Below are 27,042 nucleotides of genomic sequence, written 5' to 3' on the forward strand. Positions count from 1 at the left end.
TGAGTTGTAGGCCAGGCATTTGGAAACAGAAGCAGCAGAGAGACTGAGATATCTAAAGGCTGAGAAGAATGAGAAACTGCTATGCCTGCAAGCTGAGGAGAAGGAGAGGCAGAGACAGCACAAAAAGGAGATGCTGACTCTTCACCAGAGTCATGGAGGTAATCTGGAAGGGAGTAACCAAACCCCAGAAGCACAAAAGGTCAGTACATTTCTTCCACAGTTTACAGAGGGGGACCTTTGATAGTTTCATTCATACATTTGAGAGGTTATGTAAACAGTATGATGTTGACCAAAGGCTCTGGGTACGGTTCCTGACCTCCTTTCTATATGGTAAAGCTGTAACTGTGCTGTCTACATGATCTGATCATGAATTATTTTGATTATACTGCTGTTAAGAATTGTTTGTTAGAATTTTGTAAGCTAACACCAGAAATTTATAGGAAAATGTTTTGTGAGCATAGACACAAGGCAGATGAAAGTGTGTGTGAATATGTTGCTGAACTAAGCACTTATTTTCATAGGTGGGTGAGAGGATATCAGGTCACCAGTTTTGAGGGGCTGGCCGACCTTTTGGTGATGGAATAAGCCCTTAGCACTTTGCCTGAGGACATGAGGATCTGGTTAGCTGATAGACAATGTGCTACTTCAGAGCTACTGGGAAAGAAAAGAGAATTAAACCTAGCAAGCAGGGCATCACTGCACAGGAAAGGGACCCCCAGCACTGCTCATGGATCTAAATGAACCCATTTTGGGCAGCCCAGACTGCCCCAACAGAATCTGCCAGTAGCAAGGGAAGCCACTAGTCCAGGTACATGTCCAGGACCTAGGGTTAAATGTTTTGAATGCGACCAATAGGGCCATGTGGCATATAGATGTCCACAGAGGCAAGATGGGGAACAAAAAGTGAGGGAGCCAATAAGTGGGAAGGACAAAATGCAAACAGTAGGCTGTCTTGAGACAACAAGGGTACCAAACTACCACAATAGGTTATATCTTATCGTAGTGAATGGCAGAGACAATTGCTAAGAGAGACACAGCCTCTGACATAACCATTGTGAAGACTGCAATGGTTACAGAGGAGCACTACTTGCCTGGGCAGTCTACTCCTGTCATAGCTTTAGGAGGGTCCTCATTCCAGATACCTGTGGCTAGGGTTCACCTTGACTGGGAGGGTGGAAAAGGAATCCAGTAAGTAGGTGTGTTTGAGGATATCCCTGCAAATGTCCTGATAGGGAATGGTTTTGATAATGAAGTACCATGTATTCATGCAGTTACATGCAGTCAGTCTTGGAGACAAACATGTGGGTCTCGTAGCCTGGGGGAGACCCAGTCAGGCTGCATACTTGCAGCCAGGACTGGTGATGTGGTTACTTCAGGGAGTGAGCTAATCTGTAGCAGTGAGACTGAAGGTGAGCCACAGCTGCTTGTGGGTACTGATGTTCCCTTGGACAGAGTGACTGTAAAGGTAGAGGTGAGTAGTAGTTCCCAGGCTGACAATGAGGCACCACAGTCAGAGGAAGCCAGACTTCCTGTGGAAGGGGAGCTGGGAAGGGTTACAAAGAGAGAAATGAGACAGACTCAACTCTCATACTCTACATTACAATGCCCTGAGGCAGGTAGCTAGTGAGGCACCTGATTCTCAATAGAAGGGGAGAGCTGTATACTGGGACAGAGGGTTACTGTATAAAGAGTGGACCCCTGAGGTAGAGCTAGAAGGTGAGAGAATACAGCAGTTGATAGTGTCTAGAGCCTGCCATCTGGCACTTCTAGCCATAGCCCATGATATTCCCTTAGCAGGTCATATGGGCATAAAATGTGCAAAGAGACGTATTATGCAGAACTTCTATTGGCTTGGAATTTCCAGAGATGTACCAGGGTACTGCAGGACCTGTGATCAGTGCCAAAAGGTAGACAAGGTAGGAGACAATATGAGAGCTCCTTTGATGCCTTTACCTGTGATTGAGGAGCCATTTTAGAGGGTAGCTATGGATATTGTGGGGCCTCTGAGTACCCCAATTTCCACCGTGAAAAAGTATATCCTAGTGGTAGTAGATTATGCTACAAGGTACCCTGAGGCAGTGGCTATGTCCTCCATTGGGGCAGAAAAGGTGGCAAATGCTTTGTTAGAGATTTTCAGCAGGATAGGTTTCCCAAAAGAAATGCTGCCTGACAGAGGTACTAATTTCATATCAGACCTGCTGACTTGTCTGTGGAAGTAGTCTGAGGTGAAGCACCTGAAGACCACCCCCTACCATCCGCAGACTAATGGTCTTGTTGAGAGGTAAACTCTACACTCAAGTCCATGCTATGGACATTTGCAGACCAGTTTAAGAGGGAGTGGGACAAATATTTGCCCCATCTGTTGTTCGCTTACAGAGAGGTTCCCCAGGAATCCACAGGTTTTTCACCCCTTGAGTTGCTGTATGGGCATAGGGTGAGAGGACCTCTATATTTAATTCATGATGAGTGGGAAGATGAGTGTGAATCTCACAAGGAATCTGTTGTGGCATATGTCCTAAACCTGAGGACAAAGCTCAGGGAACTCATGTGCTTGGCCTAGGAGAAGCTGGCAGAAGTCCAACAGCAGAAAAATGTCTGGTTTGACAGGAATGTTCAAGCTAGAGAGTATGCTGTATGGCAGCAGGTAATGGTTTTCATTCCAGACACAACAAGCTGCAGGCAGCTTTGAAGGGACCCTACAAGGTGGTAAGAATGGTAAGTGATATTAACTACCAGGTAGAACTGCTAGGCAGGAGGCAGGAGCACAAATTGTACCATGTTAACATAATGAAACCTTACTATGATAAGGAGGCCCTTATGTTGAGTATTTGCAGTGGATTGTAGGAGGAGTCTGAGGGAGATCTGGTGATGGATCTCCTCAGTGAGGCTCAGACTGACACCTCAGTGAAAGGTGTAGCAATGTCCCAGCAGCTATCTCCTACCTAGGTTTGAGAAATCTGAGCAGTGTTACAGGAGTTTGGGGACATGTTCACTGGGAAACCAGGGTGCACCCACCTGGTGCAGCACCAAGTGGATACAGGACCCCAAAGGTCTATTACACAGGCTCCTTATAGGGTGCCTGAGAGATTCAAACTTGAGGGAGGTGATACAGGAGATGTTGGAACTAGGGGTAATTCAAGACTCCAATAGTCCTTGGGACTCTCCAGTCCAGTGGTGCCAAAGAAGGATGGCCGCACCAAGTTCTGTGTAGACTACAGGAAATTAAATAGTCACACAGAGACAGATGCTTACCCCATGCCTAGATCCGATGAAGCCCTATTGCAACTGGGTGGGGCTAAGTACCTTACCACCACTGATCTTACCAAGGGTTACTGGCAGGTGCCCTTGACTCCCAGTGCTAGAGAGAGGTCAGCCTTTGTGACTCCTTTTAGCTTGTATGAGTTTAAAAAGATGCCCTTTGGGATGAAAAATGCCCCAGTGACTTTCCAGAGGCTGGTGGATCATATCCTAGCAGGAGCAGGATGGTTTGCCCTTGCTTAACTAGATGATATTGCCATCTACAGCCATTCCTAGCAAGAGCACCTTCAACATGTCAAGGAGGTGCTGGGCAGACTACAGAGGGCAAGGTTGACCATTAAGCCGAGCAAATGTCAGGTAGGTATGGCAGAGGTCTCCTACCTGGTACATAGAGTGGAGTGTGGTAAGATCAGGCCAGAACCTGACAAAGTGGAAACCATTCAGGCATGGCCTGCACCTGTTACCAAAAAGGAGGTGAGAGTATGCTTATGGACAGTAGGGTGCTACATAAAGTTTGTCCCCAGTTCTAGTACATAGCTGCTCCCCTCACAGACCTGACAAGGAAAAACAGGCCAGATAAGGTAGTGTGGACCACAACATGTGAGCAGGCATTCCAGAAGCTTAAAGAAGCTTTTGGATGACCCCTTGTGTTAGTTGGTCCAGATTACAGCAAAAAATTTGTTGTGCAGGTGATGCTTCGGACCATGGGGTGGGGGCTGTACTTAGCCATATTTTTTCAGAGGGAGAAGAGCACCCAATGGTTTATCCCAGTCATAGGCTCCAACCCAGAAATGAATGTTATGCAGCTGTAGAACAGGAATGTATAGCAATAATGTGGGCACTGGAGAAACTTCAGCCTTATCTGTATGGAAGGAAAACCACTGTAGTTACAGATCACAATCCCCTAACATCGTTATACAGAACCAGCCAGCAAAATGGTAAGTTGCTAAGATGGAGCCTAGGGTTTGCAAGCATATGATATGTCAGTGCTGCACTGCATGTGGAATTAGCAATACCAATGCAGATGGGCTCTCAAGACAGAGGATGTGGTAAGGTATACTCAAATAGACCTAACCATCTCAAGCAACATTTTTCAGGGGTCACTTAAAAAACTAGCTTGAGTTCTAAGGGAGAGGAGAAATGTGAAAAACTGAAAGGCTGCCAGCCAAGCCAGATAGAATCTTGCAAATAATTCTATGTGATTTGTAAATATTAATATAATCCACTGGCTGGTTTTACAAATGTAAAAGAGAACTATATGTTATGATTATAACTATATGTTGTACTGAGCTTCAGAAATGTAACCACAGGGCACTCTGCTGGAAGAAAGCTGATAAGTCAAACATTGCATGACTGCTTAGTCTCAAACTCAGAGACGTGATATCTGGACTAGCAAATTATTTCTATTGTTTTGAGATCAGAGTTAACTGCTAGATTTTACATGTATAATGTATTTTATTGCTGTGGCTTCCTGGCCAGGTGCAAAATCAAAGAACTGTTAAAATTCTGAGTTTCCTGTTAGCCTGGGAAAATAAACCAGAGCAGAATGATGTAATCTAAAATGAGTCAGCAGTGATGTATTATCAGTTTAAAACTTTTTCAGAGAGAGAGAATTAGAGCATTTTCATTTGTCTTCAAAACTGACAACATCACCAGCACTCTGCCTTTGCTCTGTATGTATGTAAGTTTTTTTTCTCTTAGAAATAGATAGAAAATAGTAAAATTAGACTAGCTGTTTTCTATATTTATGTCAGACTATTCTACAGTATTATTTTAAGCATTTTCCTGTGTCTGAACTCTTAACTAGCATTGTGTTGAATTGAGGAGATTTATCTTGTGTTTTTATTAATTATTATTAAATATTTTTAAACCTTTCAACTCTGGCTGTTTTGTGTAGAGAAAATTTAAACTTTAGAGTACATTGCATGTATATTGTGATACTGTCCAAGCCACTCCAATAAGCCTTGCTGTTCGTCATACTTACTAATTGGATAATAATAATATTGCACAGTAAAATTGGACACCCTTTGGTAAGGGCCTTATTAGTAGCTGATATTAGTGTTGGTGGCAGTAATTTCTACCTTATAGCCTGGGCAGAGAAGGGGGCATAGCTGGCGAACTTGTGCCTGCCTTTCTCAGGAGGGTCTATGTGTTTGTATATAACTCATATCTCAAAGTGTGCATGAGTGTGTGTGTGTGTGTGTGTGTGTGTGTGTGTGTGTGTGTGTGTGTGTGTGTGTGTGTGTATGTCAGCTACTTGGGTAGGGACACAAAGCACTGGTTGGACAGAGAGGGTGCTGGAGGTTTTAACTTGACAACTAGGCTGAGACCTGTACCCTATAGCTGTGTCAGTGGGGAGTCTTATTGGGGATGTGGAGAGAAAGGGAGAAAGCAACCCTGGACTGAGTGTGATCTCTGTGTGCTCTTAAGGGAAATTGTACTTTACTGTGCGTGTACTTGTTATCCTTCCCAATGTGCATGGCCCTCACTGGTGCTAGTGGTGAGATCTGAGGCTCCTTGATTATTGGGCCAGTGTATAGGTGTTACATAATTTTTTAACTGGTGGGTATATATGGTTGCTAAACAAAACATTTTCTTATTATTGATTTTAAGATGTTATATAAGTAGCTCTGCATTATTAAACTGTGGTATTTCCTGTGCATATGCTGTTATATTTAGGAAATTATTGTAAATGATGGCTATTCCACCTGCCTGCTTATTTTTCTTACCAGACCTAATTATACTGAAACTAAATTGGTAATTTCACTATCTGTGTCTTTTTTTTCACCCATGCTTCTGTAGTTATTATTATATCTGGGAAATACATGGCAATACAAGCATGTATGTCCTGGATTTTATTAGATAAGCTCCTAAGATTGATATTTAGGAATAGAAGGCTGGAACTGGGAGATAGGAGAGGAAAATGAATGGTTCATTCAATATTCCGCTGATAGTGTGATTTTGTTTGCTGTTGTCTGGGACCAGGGTTTGGGTAAATGTCTCCATTAATTTTATGGGTGGACATTTTATGAAAGAAAGTATATTGTATGGTAACATAAAAGATTTAAGATACTTGTAATTGAAAAAAATCTAAAATGGTTTTCTGGTACATTGTGTGTGCTGTGGTGAAATTGTTGGTAACTATTGGTCTAGTGAGTGTGGGACTGTAGGACTATTAATTATATTTATTTGGTAGGTACAGTAGTTGGTAAAGAGTGCTAATATGCTGAGGAGGCACAGTGGTAAGGCTGGAGTCAGAGTCATTTTGTATAGTAAGTAAGTTAGATTTTGCTGAAGATATTAGTTTGCACTGTAAAATGTTACTAGGCAAGAATAGTTATAGTTACAACAGTATAACTTCTAAAAGGCAAGCTGGGTAGTAGCATTAAGTAAACGACTTAGTGATGCTAATTGTAGGGCTACTGTTTCTTGGTTATGTTCTAATTGTTTTGATGCCGAGATAGGTTGGAAGAAATGTAGGTGCAGACTTGGAATATTTTAAATGTAGAGTAGGAGGGATGGGTAGGATAAGTAGACGGAGTGAGCCTGAGCTTAGCAGAAGCGGATGGAGCAGTGCCTAACCACTGAATCAGCAAAGTAACAGTGTTGAGAAAAACAATCAGTAGGCTTTGGTTGTGGCAAAAAGCAAGACGGTTTGTAAAGACAGTCAACTGTATGAACTGAACAGTGTGGACTAGAAGCTGAGAGGGGGGAAAGGAGAATTACAGAGAGCAGTACACAAGCCCAGGAATACTAAGTATAAAAAGAACAGATGTTATTTTTTTTCAGCTATTGCACATTCTTTCTGAGTATTTCAGGACACTTGTGATTCTAATGTCATTGACCCATTACTTTTATTGCTTGTTCAGTTGAACTAAAATAGTATTTCCATGTGATGCACACTGATGTAGATATGCAATTCTTTTGGATTGTGGTTCATTGGGGATCAATAGCTACCTGGCCATTTGGCTCTTTTTGGGTGTATTAGCTTTTACAAGCATAGCCAAGCTAAGTAGTAAGAAGGTATCTTCCACATCTCATTCTTTGTTGTCCATAACATAAAAGAAAATGACTTAATACCTTAACACGGGACACAGTGTATGTAGACTGAGTCCTGATAAACTTTTTAACACATTCCAAAGGAATGAAGTTTACAAGTCCATCTTTCAGAAGCATGGAGGTCTTTCTTATGAGAAAAAAAGTTTGCTGTTATTTGAAAACTTGTCATCTTTACAGAAGTGGTGAGTCCTATTTTTTCACCCATTATGACCTTATATCATAAATTACCTCTATAGACCTTCAAACATTTCATAAACCCAACACTCTTGAAATGCACTATCTGTCAGCATCTGGAACTGAAAGCTTTGTCTTATGAGTCTGAGTACTTCATATCACCATTAATGGGGAACGGCAAAAACTGGTAGCTTTCTATTTTGTGCAGTCCAGGAAAGTACAGCATTCTCAGTTTAAGTATCAGTTAAAGGTAGATTAGTCATGTGTTGGTGTTCACAATGTGAAAGATGACAAGTACTGCTGCCCCTAACGTCTATGAATCCATTTGCATTTCAGGCACATGAGTTAGTCATTAGAGTAAAAGAACTAGCAAGAAAAACAGCCAAACAAACAAAAAGAAAATGCCAAATTTCTTCACCCATGGTAGGCTGGTGGCATGGGGTTTTCAAAGTAGAAACCTGCCGCTGTAGAAATGAACACAATCATTAGCACTGTTTTTTTTTTTTCAATTATTTACTTATCTATGTACTTACTTGTACATTATACACACCGCAAAGCATTGCCTGGTTAAACAACTTACTTATAGTTAAAAGGCAAATCAGTGAATGCTGAGGGGCTCAGACCTTAGACTACAGGATAAATCCCATCAGTTGCTCATGCCTTTAATCCTTTGTGCTAAACAGCTATTGAAGAAGCTGCTCAACAAAAAACTTTTCACAAGTTTATTTACAAAGAATTATCATGGGCGGCCACGGTGGTGCAGTGGTTAGCATTGCCGCCTCACAGCAAGAGGTTCTCCGGTTCGATCCTCAGCTGGGGTGCCTTCTGTGCGGAGTCTGCATGTCCTCCCTGTGGTCGCGTGGGTTTCCTCTGGGTGCTCCGGTTTCCTCCCACATCCCAAAGACATGCTGCAGGTGGATTGGACACTCTAAATTGGCCCTAGGTGTGTGTGTGAGTGTGCCTTCTGTGGAAGGTTGGGCGCCGGGCTGGCAACTCGACACCGTAAAACTCCACTGCCATTCAATGTGCAGACAAGGTGATCCACTGTGGCGACACCTAACCGGGAAAAAGCCAGAAGAAGAAGATTTACAAAGAATTATCATGCTTACTGCAGTGATTCACTGTTTTACTATGTGACACTGAAGGCCAAACAAATTATAAATGAAAATGCCATGCTTTGAGTTGTCAGATGCGCCAGGCAACATGCTCATTTTAGAGCGCTGTGGCTATGCTTTACCAGAACTTCGAGTTGCATTACCATGATAAGCACATCTTTATTGAGAATGCAGTACATTTGACAGGTTACTATTTAGTCCTACACTTCGTGTTTTTGTACACTACTGACAGTATTAAAAAAAAAGAGAGAGACACAATTTTATCATAGATATTTTTATCAAGTAGTAAGAGGAATGCACATTACTGTTCAATTCCTTGTTTTCACTTATTTTAAGGAATGTGTTTTGAGCTGTATAATGTAATAAAAGGCTGATGTAGAAGTGTTATAATCCTGAGTACTGGACTAATAGCATAGAGATACAAGACCCTGTGTACAGGTAATATACTACTTTTCCTCCAGAGTGTGTGGATCAGTTGCCATTCCACAGAAACATACATAAAATACTGCATTAAATCAGGCCTTGACAATTTCATACAGATTGCATTGCACCTCATTGCTATTATAAATAACCATTCAGCTCTTGTTACAATTTATATGGTTTTAAGATACCACATAATACTATGCCCATAGATGGCACTAGTCATTCAAAATGTGCTCACACAATATTGTAGTTTAATTGTTACATCAGTTAAACCCAGGAAATAAGTATACACTCGCAAGTCCACTTCATAATTATATTCTTTAATGCATCATATTTCGTACCAACTTCTGCATTAATTCTAGCTACAAATGCTAAAGTTATGAAGAAAACAAAAGACAGTACAGTCCTCAGTTGGTGAACTTAATCAAAGTAGCATTCCTGGTAGCAGAAAAGCTCCACAGTTACGAGAAAAACAAAACACACTCCAAATAGTAGTTCCAAGGAATCCCGACAATAACCAATAATGTAGAACAAAATAGTTTCCAAGAAGCAAGTGACACGGTCCAATTGGTGTAAAAAGAGGTTTAATGTACCACACTAAAAAAACAGGTTGAACGCTTTCTTCTACTGACTGTAGATTTCATCAGAACACTCAACATCATTTACAAACCCTTTTATACTTTATATTTTCCCGCCCTTGTCAATCAATTATTCAGTTAATCAATTAACATAGAAATTCTAAAATAATACTTTATGTAGATAAGCATTTTATAAAAGTTATTATAAACGTCAATGCACTACAATAATAAATATGTTGTTAAAATGTAATTAATACATAAACATCCTGTTTGAATAAATAATTCATTAGATTACATTCTATCCTGTCTGTGAGTGTGTTCAATAATAATTTTTTAAAAGACTCCTATGTTTCCAAGGATCCCTATATTCTCACTGTGTGTACTTGTGCTTGTATGTTCACCTATCCATCTTTCCTTAAATGATTACTAATTTATAAAATCCTAATGTATACCGTGAAATGTATTAAACTCTAATAAGAGGTTTAGTAGGTATATGTTCATTAATTCCTAGGGCGCTGGCAGCATTTAATCTTATCTGCCATTTAATTTCCTTCTCTCCCAGTATAGCCTTAATATTACCACCTCTAGGGTCACTTCTGACAACTTCCAGTATTGCAAACTTGAAGGATTCACATCCAGTACTTTCTTCTAAATGCCTATATAGTATATTATTCCTGTCCTTTTTTTTTATACAATAGAGGTGATCATAAATCCGGTTTTTCAACCTTCTATCCGTTTTCTCCACATAATAACTGGGACATGATGTACACTTCCCTAAATAGATGACATGCTGTGTCTGGCAATTCCCCTTCTAAAATATATTCTACTTTTGATATTATTCTCTAAGCAAAGCTGTTTATCTTCCATGATATAATGACATCGATTGCAATGTCCACATCTTGTAGTTCCCTCAAAATTCGTATTTGCTATGCCTCTCTTACTAGTTGTCTTAAATTTTATCATCTTCTTTATATTCATCCCTGTTTTGTATACGAAAGAAGGTTTTTCTCCAATTTTACAATACATAGTGTCGTCACTTGTTAATATATTCCAATTTTGTTCAATGATGTTTCTAATTTCACCTACATATGGACTAAATTCTAAAATATATGTCTTTGATATCCAGTATTGTCACTGTACTTATTTGTGATGTTCTGGATATTAGAAACATTACCTAAAAGTGGGACATATTTCTTCCCCCATTCGCTAATCACATATTCAGTAATATCTTTAATTAGGTTCTCAGGATATCCTCTTTTTCTAAATAATTCACCTATGAACCTAATTTCTTTAATCATGTCTTCTTTGAGGGTAGTCATTCTGGCTGCCCTTATGCACTGCCCTTTTAAAATACTTTTTTTCTGGGTATAAGGATGGTTACTGGTATATTCCAGATATGAATTACAAAAAGTTTCCTTCCGATGGATTCTAGATTTAAAAGTATTTCCTTCATTGAATATAAATGTGTCCATATAGTTTATTCCCATCCTACTTAAGTTGTATGTAAATTTTAAGTAAGGGCTACTGTGATTAATATAGTTTATGAATTGGGTTACAGATTCTTCCGTCCCTTTTCACAACAAGAACATATCATCCAAAAATCTCACATAACAAACTATATATTCCTTCCAAGGGGTATCTAGGATGAATTCTTCTTCCCAGTCAAGTAATACAAGATTGGCATAGATGGGGGCACATACCGCTCTCATAGCTACACCTAGGGATTGTTCATAATATTCCCCTTCAAAGTATATATAGTTGTTGTCTAATACTATGTTGATAATTTCAGTGATAAGTTCTATTCTGTCCCACTCAATTTGGGAATGTTTGTTTATACTATTAGTAAATCTCATAATACCATCAGTTTTGGGAATACAGGAGAATAAATCTGTTATATCTATAGTTACAAATATCAAATTGTTATCCCATAATTCTGCTTTAAATCTTCCAAAAAGTCCCAAGAATCTTTTTTTAAATTAAAAAAAAAACACAGAAGTTGGTCAGTAACATAGAAAGTATCATGCTGTGTAATAAGTGATACATGCTGATTATAATCCATTTTTGTATCATTAGTTATGCCTAGATTTCTGTAGGCAGGATTACTGGCCTGTTCTTCATGGCCAGTAAATAAAATGATTTAATGAACTGCTGTTCTGCAGATAAAGTAACTGGCATTGATCTATCATTTATATAAAAGATAAAGGAATGACATGGCAGGTAAATGAATATCACTTTCGCAAAAAAAAAAAAAATGTGACAAATAATCGAGCAAGTAGCAGTTTGCAGAACAAGTCAGTTACACAGCAGTGCCCTGCAGTAATACTGTTGTTAGGATGGAGCTCTCTATCCCCCTTTATACATTTATGCAACCCTTCTGCTTACACGGAGCAACTCTGAGGTTGCACAGTCCTGAGGAAGCTTGAATATTCCATATTCCTCTTCAGTAAGTTTAAAAAAACTCATTAGGGGGTGCTTAAGAATACAGCTCCCACAATTAGATATTTTGTAGCTTGTGCATTTGTAAAACCAAGATTTTGAAACCAAAGATTCATCAAACTAAGCCAAATAGTATGTGCCAATTAGTCAGTTAGGCTTGGAGAATTCTACCTTAATGCAATGTTCTTTGATAACTTATCGAGTAAGTAAGTAAACTTTATTGTTATTCAGACCGTGCAACCATAAAGTGAACAGCTGAATGAAATGATGTTCCTTCAAGCTCATGAAGCAACACATACCATCACAACAAAAAAACACAAGCACATAAACCACGTATACAATAAACACACATGTGACACTGAGTCCCAGCCAACCAAAGCACCATCTCAAGACCGGCAAGTCCCAGTACAGTTTCACCAATCCAACAAAAAGATATTCAAGAGTCTGGATCAGTACACATCCAAGAAGACAGTCAGTCGGGTCTCCACCATCTGCCCTCATGCAGGTCAGTGATCGCAGTCTCCATGATTTCACTCTTAATTCACCATCCAATCTGACACCAACCTTGTCTCCACCAGTTCCACCTTCACAATCCACTCGAATCCGGCACAACACCCACCGACACCATCCATCACCCAGTCACCACTATCCTTTCCTCTCAGAGTGCCTCTCCACATACAGTCATGAACAGCCAAGACCAAGCCAATCACTCCAGCCATACCCACCACTCCAACCACTCCAAGCTACCTGAGTCAATCCCAAACAGCCCCTGCTCAAATCGATCCACCAACACCACGGCTGCCTTCTCTCCACACTCAACCACCAGAAACTCCAGGAAAATGGTCAAGCTACAGAAAAACAACAAGACAACGCAGGACAAACAACAGGAGCCAAAGAGGTCACTGACGCATATGGTGCCACCATCTTACATCTTACATGTTATGTCATGTAAGCAAGATAAGTGTATGAAATCCTGAGATACAGAATAATACATAAGGTTGCTAATAACCAGTATTCAGGAACATTTTCAGCAACCAGTATAACTGCTAAGCCATTATGTATTTGAAACTTTGCCTTTAAAGACATATTATATAATTCACGTACCAGACCAGTGCCAGGGAGACATTTGTAACCAGGTATGCCTAAATGGAAGACACATTTTTTGTAACTTTGATATATCACTTTACAATCTCCTAAACTATTCTATTTTAAAATGTATGGAATAATGTTTGTTTCTCAGACATTCCAAGTGTAATGAGTCAATTTTTTACAAAGCACTCTGGCCCAGAATGCAAAATCTAAATCGCTTTGATTAATACATTGGAATATTTGCTTAAGAATACATTCTTATCTTATAAAATAGAGCTGTAAAAAATGATTTACTATCAAAATGTTGCATGAACTACACCATTCAGTCACACAGTCAAACTATGTATAGGTTCATAGGTTCATAGGTAGGTACTAGGCTACTGGCCCTAGGACCTATACAAGCCCAGCCAAAAAGGTACCCTGGCTTTTGCCACCCAAGAAAATTATTTTCCTGTGCCACTGTCGAGCAGAGCCACAGAGGTGATCCCCGGGGTGAGTTTCCTATTTCCCATCCAGTCATCAATATTTTTCTTGAAGAGTGCTAATGAGGAGTTTTGATATAGACAGGTAGTTTATTCCAAAGTATGGGAAGTCTCTGGGACAGGAATCTATCCCTCCGGCATGTTCTGTTTATTGTGGTGACAAGGTTTAGGGGGGATTGGGATTTCTTTAAGTGGAGCATGTCCAACAGCTCTGGGTTTGACATAGCTTTGTATGTTAGGCAGAGATCACCTCTGAGTAGGTGATATGTGACAGAGTAAAGCTGGAGTTTTTTGAGATGGCCTGCAAAAGGCATCCGTTTAAAGACAGTAATCCTCTTTGTGAGGTAATTCTGCGGCCTTTCCAGTTGTTGTAGATGTCTTGTGAGGTACATACCAAAAGGAGCATTGTACTCTATAATTTGTCCAATGAGTGATGAATAGAGGGGAACAATGACCTCTTTTTTTCTGGATGAGAAACCTTTTGTGATAAGGTGTGCCACGTAGAAGGACTTCTTGACTACTGTGGCGATGTGATTATCAAAGGAGAGACTACTGTCCACCTGTGTCCCAAGGTCACTTATCACACTTTTGGTGTTAAGTATACTACCACCTATGTTGTAGTTCATGGGTACAGAGTTTTTACCAAAGGGGATGACAATGCACTTTTTGGCATTGAGCTTGAGGCCATGGCTTTGACACCAGGCGTCTGTCGCAGTGAGACCCTTTTGTAGGATGTCCACATTGTTAGGAGTTTTGATTATGGCTCCTAGTTGCAGTCATCTGCGAACTTCATCAGCCAAAGACCTTCTGTGTTAGCCTGTACTTCAGAGAAGTAGATATCAAACAGGAGAGGACCCAGGACTGAACCCTGTGGTACACCACTTGCCACTGGTCTGAAGTCGGATTTGGAGTCTGCTACTTTCACAGTGTGAGTTCTGTCAGTGAGCCAGTTGGCAACCCATCTTGTGATATAGGGACTTATATCTAGCTTAGTGAGTTTATCTATAATTCCAGAGTGGAGGATGGTGTTAAAAGCCTTGGCAAGATCTAGATAGGCTGTGTGAACCACCTTACCCTCGTCTACGGCTTTGGTGACTGCTTCAAAGAAGTCTATCAGGTTTAGGAGACATGATCTGCCTTTTACAAACCTGAACTGGGTGGGGTCCAGAGTTTGGAGATTACCAATATCTTTGTTTATAAGTTCCATAATGATACATTCCATGGCCTTGCAGACCTGGCTCATCAGGCTAATGGGGTGGCAGTTCCCGGGGTCTGTGGTGGCTCCCCCCTTGTGGAGTGGGATAACCGTCTCTGTGCACCATTCAGCAGGCACAAACCTTGAGGTGAGGCTATGATTGAACATGGCACTTAGGTGGGGTGCCAGTTTGTTCTATAGTTCAAGTAGAATGCAGCTGGGGATGTTGTCTGGTCCCATGGATGCTATGTTCTTGGCTTTGGAGAGTGTGGTTTTTACCTGTGCAGCCGTGATTACAGGAACTTTGCATTCTTTTGGTATAGAGATGGGCCCTTTAGGGGGTGAGAGAGGGGTAAATTTAGCATTGAACCTATCTGCCAGGATGTTGGCAATATCAGTTGGGTCTATATATTTAGTGCCATTGTGCTGTAACTCAGAGCAGATCTGAGTGTTGCCATTGAGATTCTTGACATAGCTATAGAATGCTTTGTGGTTGTCATTAGAATCAGTGGTGATTTTGTTTTCATAACTAGCTCTGGAGGATTTTATCAGGGATCACAGCTTCTTACTGAGGCTGACCAGGGAGCTCCTCCACTCATGGCATTTTACTTTCTTTTGCAACATTTTCTTCCTTCTGTTGTACAGTTTGTTTATGGCAGGGGACCACCAGATTGGCTTTCTTTTTTTGGAGGATAGCGTCTTGGTTCTGTTTGGGATAGCACGATCCATGCACTCGTGTAAGTGCTTATAACATGCAATTGTGTAGGATTCAGTAGTCGTGACTATATTGTCCATCTGCATGGGTGTCATGAAGTCCACCACTTCTGTCTTAAGAACCATGAATTTGGCTTTGGAGAAATTTTTTACTGTGGTTTCCTTAATGGGGGGTGGGTGGCAGGATGTGGATATCTAGGGTGATTAGCTTATGGTCGGATCGGACCAATGAGGCATTGACTTAAGGTGTGGAACACTTGTCACTCATATTGGTAATGACTGGATATAGGATATTGTTGCCCCTGGTGGGGCTGTGGATAAGAGCATCCAGGGCATTGGAGTTTATGAATTCCAAAAAGCGTTGAGCGAGGGAGTTGGTACATGAGTAGTTTTCCCAGTTAATGGTGGGGTAGTTGAAATCGCCCATTATTATGGTGTTTGGTTGAACCCTAATATTTTCCAGTACATCAAGAAAAGAGGAATGGGAATCCTGTGGCATGGTGGGGGATCTGTAGCAAGCTGCAATTTGGATTGCAGTTTTGCCCAGAGTTAGTTGCACTTGGATAGCCTCGGATGCATTATGCTGAGCAACTAGCCTGGAGGTGTGGATATCCTTAATGAATATGGACACACCTCCGACTTTGGTGTTCCGGTCCAGGTTACATGGCCAAAAAGTGTGGTATGAGTTATAGCCTGGTAGTGCAGGGGTGCTTTCTGGAGCCTTGAATCAGGTGTCAGTCACTGCCCAGATATCGATGTTCTCCATTTTAAGCAGTGCCTCGAGTGAGTGCATTTTGAGATTTAAACTTCTAGCATTGAGTTGCATCACCCTCAGTTTTTGCTTGCCTGTTCCTGTTACAGTGGTGAATTTGTCATTTGAACCTTGCCTAAAAATGGCACTACAGGAGCGGCAAGAACCTTAGCCAGTATCCGGAATCCCAGGGGTGACAGGTGCAGGCCATCTCTGTCAAAGCATCGTAGTCTGTCGACCATGTCATCCCAGGCAGACAGATACTGGATCCCTTTTGAATGACACCAGAAGCTTAGCCAATTGTTGAAGCCAATCATTTTGTCCTTGTACTGCGGTATCATTCTGGGTGATGGCAGAATGCTACTCAGGGCTAGGGTCATACCTGCCTGGGCTACAAGATCGGAGAGTTCTTCCATGTTTCTTTTCATGTAGTCCAGGGAGGTATATCTCAGATCATTCACACCAATATGGACAATGACAGAGTCATATTTGTAGTTGCTGTGGAGTGACCTGAGTGTGCAGGTTATGTGGCAGATCCTGGCACCTGACAGGCAGCTGACAGTAATCTTCTCCTTGTTTAGCCTGGTGAGTGGGACATTAGTGTGCCTGACTATAGAGTCACCTATGACTAGTGTGTTGGGTACGTTGTTTTGCCTTATTGGCTGTGGTTGAGTGGCACACTGAGTCTGCGGGCTATGTGTCATTTAGGTTGTGTTGAGGGGTGAAGGTTGCTTGCATTTCTGCTTTGGAGGTTTCTGTTGCTTGAGCAGATTATTATTGAGATCCTCCGCAAATGTTTTTGTGTTTCTATGTGTGGATTTTGGTGGTGTAGCTTTACTGAGACTATGTGATGAGTGTGGTGTGGTGCAAGTGTTTACCTTCTCTTGACTGTCAAGTTCAGTCTTGGTTGGAGAAAGCTTTACCTCCAGTTTGGCTAGATAAGTGCATCTCTCACAGGTTGTAGTGTTGGGTGGTAGAAGAGGGTTGCCTGTGTACATGAGGCAATTTTTACATTGCCCCAAGATGCCTAGATTCATCAGATAGACAGGAGAGAACACTGGGAGGGGACCCTTGGACATGCCTGAATAAAAAATGGTGTATGCGTAATCTGTACTTCTGAATTGTCCAAATGCTGATAAAAAAATCAAACAATGACATTTCCAACTGCTCCATACCTAAAAACAATTGCTAACATGGGTCAAGAAGGGGGCATAATTTAACGGTCCGGAATATTGGTGTTTGACATTTTCGCATTCAGAGTCCAGACCATGCACATGGCTTTGGTGGTGTAATGCTTAAACTTTTGATAGAAAACCCATAAAAAAATCCAAGGCTGTTTTGCTTTTGTTAAATGAGCCTGTTTTTCATGATGCTATAAGCAGCATGACAGGCATAGACACTGTGTTCGATAATGTAAACCTGACAGGCGTAGACACTGCATTCCATAATGTAAATGTGACAGACATAGACACTGCGTTCTATAATGTAAACCTGACAGACATAGACACTGCATTCCATAATGTAAACCTGACAGACATAGACACTGCATTCTATAATGTAAACCTGACAGACATAGACACTGCATTCCATAATGTAAACCTGACAGACATAGACACTGCATTCTATAATATAAACCTGACAGGCGTAGACACTGCATTCCATAATGTAAACGTGACAGACATAGACACTGCATTCTATAATGTAAACCTGACAGACGTAGACACTGCATTCCATAATGTAAACCTGACAGGCATAGACACTGCTTTCTATAATGTAAACCTGACAGGCAGAGACACTGTATTCTATAATGTAAACCTGACAGGCATAGACACTGTGTTCTATAATGTAAACCTGATAGGCGTAGACACTGCATTCCATAATGTAAACCTGACAGACATAGACACTGCTTTCTATAATGTAAACCTGACAGGCAGAGACACTGTATTCTATAATGTAAACCTGACAGACATAGACACTGCTTTCTATAATATAAACCTGACAGACATAGACACTGCGTTCTGTAATATAAACCTGACAGACATAGACACTGCATTCTATAATATAAACCTGACAGACATAGACACTGTGTTCTATAATGTAAACCTGACAGACATAGACACTGCGTTCTATAATGTAAACCTGACAGGCATAGACACTGCTTTCTATAATGTAAACCTGACAGACATAGACACTGCGTTCTATAATATAAACCTGACAGGCGTAGACACTCTATTCCATAATGTAAACCTGACAGACATAGACACTGCATTCTATAATGTAAATCTGACAGACATAGACACTGCGTTCTATAATGTAAACCTGACAGACATAGACACTGCATTCTATAATGTAAACCTGACAGGCGTAGACACTGCATTCCATAATGTAAACCTGACAGGCATATACACTGCATTCTATAATGTAAACCTGACAGGCAGAGACACTGCATTCTATAATGTAAACCTGACAGACATAGACACTGCTTTCTATAATGTAAACCTGACAGACATAGACACTGCATTCTATAATGTAAACCTGACAGGCGTAGACACTGCATTCCATAATGTAAACCTGACAGGCATATACACTGCATTCTATAATGTAAACCTGACAGGCAGAGACACTGTATTCTATAATGTAAACCTAACAGGTAGCAGGTCAAAAGCTCATTCACTTTTACCTGAAAATCGGGGGGGGATATATCCAGTGCAGAAGGCCAAGGCCAGCAGAAAGCCAAAGATGTAAAAGAAATGAAGCAGCTGTTTTTTAATACTGAAATACTTTGCTAAAATATAGCCTTCTATTATACATACATACATACATACATACATGAATTAGCATAGGAAATAGTACTTTTCATTGCCTGTTAACTTTTGGGTCTGGATTCCTTTATACATTTTGTTGCACTCCACTCCCAAGCCATCTCCTCCTTTGATCCTTGAGTGTAAGACATGACATTTTCTGCCACACATAGACAAGTAACAATGCCAAGTTTTATTTTAGGAAAACCTGTAATGAATTGCTGGGTTTAAAGTTTTTTATATACATAGGCATATGATATAAGAAAGAAAAAATAAATAAATGAGAAATACCATAAATATAATCCTAAGTGGGAAGTTGGCATAATAGTTAAGGTGTTTCTTTTACAGATGCAAGGTACAGGTTTTGATTCTCACATGTGGTAATTGGCTAGGTGTAAAATGGCCCACAAGGGAAGTTTGCCTAGTAATAATCTATGAAACTCAAATGTAGGGACTAGAATTACCCACTCCAGTGACCTAAATCTGGCCTGCAATTTAAATAGGACATGCTGGAGAGACAAATTAATTTCACAGAGATTGCCACTTCTCTGGAATATTTTACCAGTTCATGTTAAGCAGAGCATCTCTATGACCTTGTTTAAAAGGAGCCAGGATGAACTGATGGAAAACTTCAAATTCTTGCCGGGAATACCTCCCACATCCCTCTTGGACATGGGCAGTCATTACTAATAATAATCTCAGGCATTGACTAGACTTTTCCTCTTGAAATATAATGGATGTAATAGGCTAGGCTTAAAAATGACCCTTGGGTCAATAGCATAGTAACTGCCTATGAACCCATAAACCTAGCACACATGCACCAAGGGATGCAAAATTCCAGATAAATCCAATACCAGAGCATAAAAATTTATCTGATGAGATCCACAATATAACATTTAATTTATATCTCAGATGAAAAAAAAAACTAATTCAAAAAACACATGAAGAATAAGAAAACTACCTTAAAGAAGAGAAATGTTTAATATTTCTTTATATTCTGCCTTTTTGGTCTTTTTTGTAAGGTAGGGGGTGGTCTGGGCTTAGAATTTTCAGACCAGACATTTCACTATGAGCCAGGATTTTAACTTTAGTAATCACACAAATTCACTTTATACTAAGACCATGACACATATCAGTTTTGAACAAATCCTGATTCAGTTGCATCATTTAATTAAATGGACTTGAGCCTATCACACTTATAACTTACCTTAAGGTTCTGTAACCTCAGAATTGGTTTTGTTAGGTAAGAGGTGTAAATGTCTTGCTGTCCATGTGAAATAGTTAACAGGCCTGTTTGACAAAATGGGCTCAAAGAATTCAAACTCACAGTCAAGTGTCGTTAAATAAACAATATCCCCTCATGTAACAGCTTAAGTATTTCTTTGCATCTACTCAGGGCTGCTATGTGATCCTACTGTCATGTTTTGCATGCAGAATTCATAAAAATAATAAAAACAGGATCAATTCAGTTAATAAACAGTTAAGTAAAAGTTCTCTCTTTTACAATTATATGTGCATAATACAGGTTCCTAAAAATGCTGTTTTTATGTAGTGGATCAGTTAAGGACACAACAATGAGGATATTGTTAGGTTTGTCACATACTACTCGCTTCTCTAGTTTGGTCCCATCTGTGGTGCCTTCAGTGCAGAATTTGCTGATAAGTGGAACTGGTGATCCTGCAAACTACCTTAGATATGTACATGTGTTTGCTTACATGTGTGTGTGTGTACATGAATACATTGGAGTGTGTGTTGTGTTTGTTTGTATAAGCATGCATTACAGTGTGTCTATGTGTCTATATTGATGTAAATACCATGTTCATTGCTTGCTAAGATACATTCCAGCTTCTTATCTGACTGTGATCAGCATAAAACGGGTACTATAGATTAAATGAATAAATGATTTTGTCAGGACATGTTGCAGAAAGCCTCTAGAATAGAAGTCAAACAGTTAATACTGAGAATTGCTATTTTTTTTTTTTTTTTTACATGATCCTGTGGAAGAAATATGATAACATGCTTCCTCTGCCCTAAGAAAGAAATATTGAAGGCCAACTACTCTTAGCAAAAATGTCAATAATCTGGCATGCATTAACCTCCTTGCAACCTACATTTAGCTTGCCTGTTAAAAAAGGGAAAGCCCTCTGTATACATATTTTCAGCTACTATAAGAAGGTTTCATACTCAAGAGCAGAGTTTACCTGCTGATTAATTTCACTGTGAAAAATTACTGATTTGTATCTGTAATTTATTGCTTTTCACGCTTTTTAATTTACCTTATTTCATTTATTGGTTTCAGAACATTTAGGTCCGATTTTACTTTTATTACTATCTAGTTGTCATGAAGTAGTGTGGAAAAACATGCATCCTGAAACACAGCTGGTGAAACATCCTTAACACATTAAAATGTGCTATACATATACACTTTATCTATGCCATTAGACAGAGATGGAAGCTCAATATTTGTTTGGACAAATTAGGATGTCACTTGCTGTACACTAGCAATATGAAACCAATACCCCAGTAGCCATACCCATGGCTATTTGGTCAGAGATATTACCAAAATATTTAGATTGTAACTGGTAGGAGATCAAATGAATACCCCGGACTAAGAGAATGTCTCTGTCTTTGGAAAACCTTTACTCCTTAATTCAGATGGCATGCCACATTGAAACAGGTACACTGAATGGGTATTTCTTGCTATAGTCCTAATGTTTCCTTCTGGCAGATTTTACATAGTTTCATAATATCCTTTAGAGGTTTCATATCCTCAGGGTTCCACTGGAGAATGTCCCAGGTAAGTCAAACATAAATATTACTTTTTCCCAGTAACCCCTGATGTTGAATCTGGCCTCATGCTGATATAATGGGAAGAGTCCTCCTGTGTCGGCTGATGCAGAAGTTAAGCTTTATGACATTTGACATGGATTAAAACATTTATCAATCCAGCTGAAACAAGAAACTTCTATAAGTCTAGACTGAAGGCTCATATGTTTAGTGGCTTATCTAGTTCAGTGAAGCATGCTGTATTTCTCTGCTGAACAAGCTTTCCATCTCCTGTCTAGTCTGCTACCTGTAGTAAGGATTTTGTACCACTGACTCAAGTTCATTCTTTCTTTATTAGTTTGTCATTTTATGTTGAAATTGTTAACCAGGGTAGAGCACTCTTCCCACTGGAACAATTTCAGTCTTTTGCAAAATTTCTAGGAAAACACACTGGTGATACATGTAAGCATAGGTAGAGTCACTTCACAGGACATGGTACAGCTGTAAGGCCTACCCTACCTATGAAGACATTAGTTTAGTGCTGGTAAGTTCTAGATTGCAGGCCATTTCAGCCTTAAAGAACAGCATGATTCTAAGTGGGCTACTGCACCCATTCGTTTTTGTTAATACATTGTAAATAAAGGTAATTATATTAATTATTTCACAACTGAAGTCCTTATCTTCACTGCTGGTCATGCAGCTTTATATCTATTTTCCTCTGCGTCAGCCTAACATTTTCACACTTAATTGTTCCATGTTTGAAACTGCAATCAAAAAACAACATCAGCAGCTGTTGTCATAGCTTTTATTTTAGTAAGCAACATTGTGTTTCCTCCTGTAAGTTGTTTTCTGATGCATCCTTTCCACTTCATCCTAATGCATGTTTTGTCTTTTAGTATTGCCAAGACTTGTACTCCATCACTTTTATCTGTATTACTCATGCAGCACATTAAACTACCTAGAGATTGAAACAGCAGAATATTTAATACTGCTTAGAGTGAGTGATACAAATAAAACAACCGTAGCATTTTAGACTAGATTTAAAAACTAATGGAATGAATTAATGTCATTCACTATATAGGACATCGTAATGAAATACATGCAGTTTTTAACTTTGAGTCGAAACACATATAAACTTGTACATATGTATTCCTATCTGTCTGTCTATATCTGTGTGTGTGTGTGTGTGTGTGTGTGTGTGTGTGTGTGTGTGTGTGTGTGTGTGTGTGTGTGTGTGTGTGTGTGTGTGTGTGTGTATATGTTTACAATATACACACATATATATATATATATATATACATATACATAAATATATACTATATATATATATATATATATATATATATATATATATATATATATATGTATGTATGTGTGTGTGTGTTTATGTATATATGTATATATATATATATATATATATATATATATATAGCAACAATAAATGCTGGACCTTTAAGATATGTTTATTTACATGGTGAAGAAATAAAATAATATTAATGTGCATCATTTTCACAAATGAGGTAAATCAAATCATCCCCACTTCTTTTGGCCAATTCAGTTAAAGTTAATATACTTTTGATTCATAAGCAGTGATCCCTTACATATAGGACGTAGGTACGGTCAGATCATTTCAGATGCAGAGCTCCCTTACATCCAAGGTTTATGCAAAATAGCTAGTCAAAAATATTCAAAAAGTATTTACAAAGGCAACAAAGACAAAATTGCAGGTAGTTTCATTTTCCAGTTCTACACAGGCAGAGATAACCTGAAGTACCTTTTTCTTGTACTTCCATATAAGTATGGATAAACTGAAGTGCTTTCTCTGTGCACTTTCAGACAGGCAAAGATAACCTGATAAACCTTCTCTATACTCTTTCACACAGGCAGAAATAACTTGATGTATCTTCTCCATGCACTTTCAAAGAGGCAGTGAAACATACAGATGTCTTCTTACATGTATAACTCCCTTCAGAGTCATCTCAGGATTCTTTGCAGATTTAAAGGTCATGGATTCTTGCATAGCAGGGTATATGACTTCAAATATTTTTTTGCAGCTGCCAGTTGTTAAGTTTCTGATTAATTCTAATACATCTTCCTTCTGCTGAACTATACCTCTTAAAGATAGTTTGCCTATTAGCCACCACTATACTAAAAGGCCCCTACATGGTGGAACCATTAGTTCAAGACCCCAGAAAAGGGGCTGTATGCCCAGACAGCCCAGCTACATTCATATACCTGCAACCTGGTCAATACATGATGTTAAAACTAAAGGGCTGAAGGATGGGGGCTCCCCCGAACAACTTTCCATTGTTATTGTTTTGTTGGCGAATCCACTGAAGTGGGACATGATTTGTAATAAGCATAGGGTCCTTCCTCAACAGGTAGTATTTAATTGTGGTAAAGGCACATGTCAAGGCTATGCATTCTCTTTCAATCTGAAGAGAATTTCTCAAAAGTACATACGTTTCTGCGAATATAACTGATGGGGGTGCTCCTCCTCATCTACAATCCTTAGCTGGGAAGAAGGAAACAAGAACAACTGTAACATTGTCAGAGATATATGTGTTAATTCAGAATTGTTTTGGAAAGTCTATGTCAACTACAATGCACTTTGAGCATAGCTTGTGTTAGTTGCTTAAAGCTTTGTTCCATTTTGTTTTGCTATTTTTCCTTCAATGGAGCTTTTCTGATAGTCTTTTCAGTCAGGAGGCAAATAGCAGCAAAACCAGGGCAAACTTCTGATAGTAGGTATCACTGCTGAGAACATCCTTACCGTCATTTGTTGTGGTTGTCATAGCCAGTTTTGCACTGCTTCCATTTTTACCACCTGTGGTTTCACTATCCCTCAGCTCATTGCTTAGTCCAAATAAACATGTGCTGCTGTGGATGTGGAGATGACTGTGGCAGCTGGGGGCACAGATGGCTGTGATGTTGATGGTGGTAGTGTAGTAGCTACCAGTGGGGGAATGACAGGCCTGGATGGTGGTAGGGCTGCTGTCTGGATACTGTTGCATATTAATGTAAACTAAATAAAGAGAAACAAAATAAAAATAAATAAATAAATACATGTATATAATGGAATGGAGAGTAAGAAAGAGGGTTGGAGAGACAGAGAGAGATAGAGAGAAAAGTACAAATACAGATACAGTGAAAAAAATTAAGGTAAAGCATAACTTGAATCTGGGTATTTTTTATGCATCATGCTGCAGTAGTCATGAAGCCTTCAGCATCAGCAACCTGAAGAAGAAGGAAAAAAAATGTTGACATGCTGAACTACACCAACAGTCAATCTGAGAATGCAGTGAAACACACAACTACTGGTGTGTCGCACACTTGCAGAATGAAACAATCATGCAGTGAAACACACAACTACTGGTGTGTGTCGCACACTTGCAGAATGAAACAATCATGCAGTGAAACACTACTGGTGTGTGTCGCACACTTGCAGAATGAAACAATCATGCAGTGAAACACACAACTACTGGTGTGTGTCGCACACTTGCAGAATGAAACAATCAACACCTCACTCCAATGTGTGCATCATACTGTTGTTAGTGTTGTGTTAAATAGGACAAATAAAACACCCATTTGATTTTGTCTGCAATAGCTGGAAAAAATGAGCAAGGGTTAGGGATTGAACTCAAAGCCATTAATGGATAAAAAATCCAATGGACAAGTTAAAGTACCATCTAAATAACCTAATGAATTTTTCTTCTTCTCTCAATCAACATATCTGCCTGGTATCTGCTATCTAAACTGTCTACACATATTACTCTCTCTACAGTTGGTACCTATGCTATTAAACACATCTTTATTGTACTATGTCATGATGTTACTCTGAATTGTTTATTATATATTTTCTATTTTTGGCATTGCTATATTCCTTGTATATAACTTAATGCTAAACAAATTTCTCAAACATATTGCTATTGCATTCTCGAACTACTGTACTTTTGTCTTGCAAATATTCATGTTGTATACTTCAGTTTCTCCGTTTTTGTACTGTTAAGTATCTTACAACTTGAATTATTATTATTTTTTTCTTATTTTTTTAAATACTTTCCTGGAGCTTTCCTCCTCAGGTCTCAGCTAAAAAAGGCCTCTCTGGGCCCAGTCGAACTAACCCGGTTAAAAAAATGTAAAAATAAAAATAAAAATAAATAAAGTCTATGGCTACTGAGCTAACTACAAAATATTGCTGAAGGCTAAAGTTAAACATGCATTTATGTCTTCAGTCAAGGCACTTCAATACAGTACATGCATGAAAAGGGTACCAATGCCATGGAGACCTCAGCTGTAATACAATTTGTCAATGATTTACCAGTATACAAACCATACGTGACTTAGACCCACATCTTTCTGCATCTACATCTTTAAAAGCAATGCATTTACATGCTGAGCTATACCAGTAGTATAGTAACAGACTGCAGCTGTATCACACACTTGAAGTATGGAGAATCTACCATGGAGGGGATTGAACCATCTGCAATATTTTCAAGTGCCAAAAAGAAAGAAATGGGAGTGTGTTAGACATCTGCATGACAGACAGTGGCAGTTTTCATGTGTATGGTATGCAGTGGCTTACTTACAGTATATAGTTGGTGACTGGTCTGTCATCTCAGCCTCCCGTCAGCCCAGGAGATCAGGAGTTCTCCTCACATCGCTGTAATGGTGGTGGTATTGCTTATCATTTCTTGTGATGCCAGTGGTACATGCCACCCTTTGTGCCAGGCTGCTCCAGGCCTCTGCCTTATAGTGAAGCCCTTGGTGGTCTTCCTCAGTAAGCCTTGTTCTTTATTGTTAATGGGGGAGGTGGTGGAAGATTTTGGACACCTCTGAGCATGAGTACTGGGCTTTGAATTCTCTGCCTAAATCCATTCTTACTACTGTAATAGTTTTCAGAGACAATGAACCTAATGTTTCTGATCACAGTCATTTTCACATATGCCAATTGTCAAACAACGGATTAGTTTCTGCTTATTTGTGTTATAGGTATCCAGACTCCAGACTAAGTAATATATGATAGTGGCTGAACACAGCAGTTTGAAGAGTAAAATATTTCATCCTTACTTCTTGCACTTTGATGGTACTGAACTATGCATTACAGCAACTCTATCTCAGGATCTGTTTACTGCAGTTATGGCTATCCCCCAAGGGCCATGAACTCAGCCATATGCACTGCTGCATGAAGGAGTCAACGT

The sequence above is a fragment of the Protopterus annectens genome, chromosome 3.part1, assembly GCF_019279795.1.
Source record: "Protopterus annectens isolate FY-2018-M chromosome 3.part1, PAN1.0, whole genome shotgun sequence".
Classification (NCBI taxonomy): domain Eukaryota; kingdom Metazoa; phylum Chordata; order Ceratodontiformes; family Protopteridae; genus Protopterus; species Protopterus annectens.